Consider the following 2,266-nt stretch of genomic DNA (forward strand, 5'->3'; position numbering starts at 1 on the left):
AGACTTCAGGAGACCTTGACTATAATCCCTACTGGATGCAGAACTCAATGCTTTGCTCAAGGCTCTCGAATGGTTGCCAGAGATCACATAATTTTCTACTAAGCTCTTAGGGGTGCTCAAAGGATTAATTAGTAAATGTTTTGTGAAGCACTTTGAAGATGAAAAGTGCTATATAAGTGTTAAGCATTATAAGGAAAAAGTTGATGAGGGGACTCAGGGTTTTACAGGTAGCTGAAATACAGCTTCAAAATCTCTCATTTCTTATTAAGAGCCTTAATTCCCGCTGAATTATCTATGATCTGGTTTTCAGAACTGTAAGAAAATCTCTAAAACATCAATCAGCTCTGCTTAAACCTGATGAAGGTAACATATATTTTCCCTCTGTTGATTCCTTTAATTGTGATAAATACTATGGAACTTGTTCTTCAAAAGCTTTCAGCTGTCCAACTGTAATCTTGTAGTAAATATGAAACACTATACACTTACATGACTTTCCTACAGCTTATGGAAAGGAGAAATAGCAATGTGCCCCAGGAGTGAATGGAAAATATTTGAAACAACCATCATTGCAACTGGAGTCACTTCAGTGGTGTTTCATTTTAGCCTGAAGTTTGTTAAATCAAAGGAATTCAAATCTTGCAATTGCCTCTCCACAGACTTCTCGCTTTTCTCAATCAATGGGACCATAGTATGGAACAAATTAAGGTTTGCAGTTTAGCAGCTGGCATGTGGGTAGTATTGATTAAAGAAGGGAGCTTAAAACTGCTCTTATTTTGTTCAAATACTCAAGTTATAACCACAAGCTCCTGGCTTGTGTATGATTGCTCTGTCTCAAATCTAGGGTTCCCTTAGCCTAGAACTGTGACTCTAACTGTGAATGAGAAAAAAATTTTTATGTAATGTTTGTTGTCAACACATCAATTTTAGCCTATGTTTTTTGAATGCACTAAAGAACAGTGAGCCTAAACTCTTTTCCTCTTCTGTGTATAATGCAACCCCTGTATGGAATGTGCCTTCCACTTCTATTGAGAATATGTGGTCAGCATGCAGTCTTTCAGGGATATCCTGCCCCAGATTTTGCTGGAGTCTGTAACCAGTATAAAGCCAACCCATGTATCACAAATTATGTTATAAATGTAAAAATAAACCTCAGCTAAGAGAAGTTTGATTTACCTAACCCACAGGGACTACTACTTTATAAATAGAATAGAATAGAATAGAATAGAATAGAATAAACCAGGTTGGAAGAGACCTTCAAGATCATCGCGTCCAACCTATCACCCAACACCACCCAATCAACTAACCCATGTAACCAAGCACCCCGTCAAGTCTCCTCCTGAACACCTCCAAAAGTGTTGTGGAGTCTCCGTCTCAAAAAAAGCCTACAGCACCCGGTATTCCCAGGCGGTCTCCCATCCAAGTACTAACCGGGCCCGACCCTGCTTAGCTTCCGAGATCAGACGAGATCGGGCGTTCTCAGGGTGGTATGGCCAAATGTGATAATAATGAAGAGATAGAACTGAGAATCAAATAATACTAGGGGGAAAAAAAAGGGAAAGAAATCAAATCAAAACAACTTAATAAATATTTCCCCCTGTTTCTCCAAGACATCATTATATATGTATTTTTTTTCATGTCATAAATGAGCTTCAGAAGAGTCATTCTTCATTTTCTGCCTTTACTGTGTCCTTTTATAGCTTCATTCCTTTTAAATGGCTTTTTGTTTGGGTGATGGTTTTAATATGCCTAAAAAGCAGGGAAAAAAATCCCCATCCTAATTGCTAGAAAAATTTTGAATTGTTGCTTTTAAGTTCTTTATATGAGACAAAAAAAAGACAACCACATCACAGTCTGCCTTAGTGATTAAGTTTTAAAGTTGGCTACTTGTAACAGCGCTACTAAAATGACATCAATAAGGTAATGATGTGTTTGAGCTAGTGAGCTGATCTTGATGAAAAAAATAATTGCCCCCTAAAATGTCTACAGATGATTAAGTCAGCTTTACAGATACATCCTATTATATATGGTGACCATACTGCTTATTTTATATCATAGAATCATAGAATCAATAAGGTTGGAAAAGACCTCAGAGATCATCAAGTCCAACCTATCACCCAACACCTCATGACAACTAAACCAGGGCTCCAAATGCCACATCCAATCCTTCCTTGAACACCTCCAGGGAGAGTGACTCCACCACCTCCCTGGGCAGCACATATCAGCTTTGGACCCTCAGTAAGCAAACCAAAAAAAACCACCCAAAACA

At 38.1% G+C, this 2,266-nt stretch overlaps 1 non-coding gene across 1 annotated transcript; it reads right to left on the minus strand.

The window, feature by feature from the left end:
• Window positions 1-1,379: 1,379 nt before the first annotated feature.
• On the minus strand, window positions 1,380-1,498 carry LOC137451443 (5S ribosomal RNA). Its single transcript, XR_010989831.1, has one exon. It is a non-coding gene; the product is annotated as a 5S ribosomal RNA (ribosomal RNA).
• Window positions 1,499-2,266: the final 768 nt, after the last annotated feature.

This window comes from Melanerpes formicivorus, unplaced genomic scaffold (assembly GCF_026170545.1).
Source record: "Melanerpes formicivorus ecotype bairdi unplaced genomic scaffold, bMelFor1.0.p_v2 SCAF_44, whole genome shotgun sequence".
In the NCBI taxonomy this organism is placed as follows: Eukaryota; Metazoa; Chordata; class Aves; order Piciformes; family Picidae; genus Melanerpes; species Melanerpes formicivorus.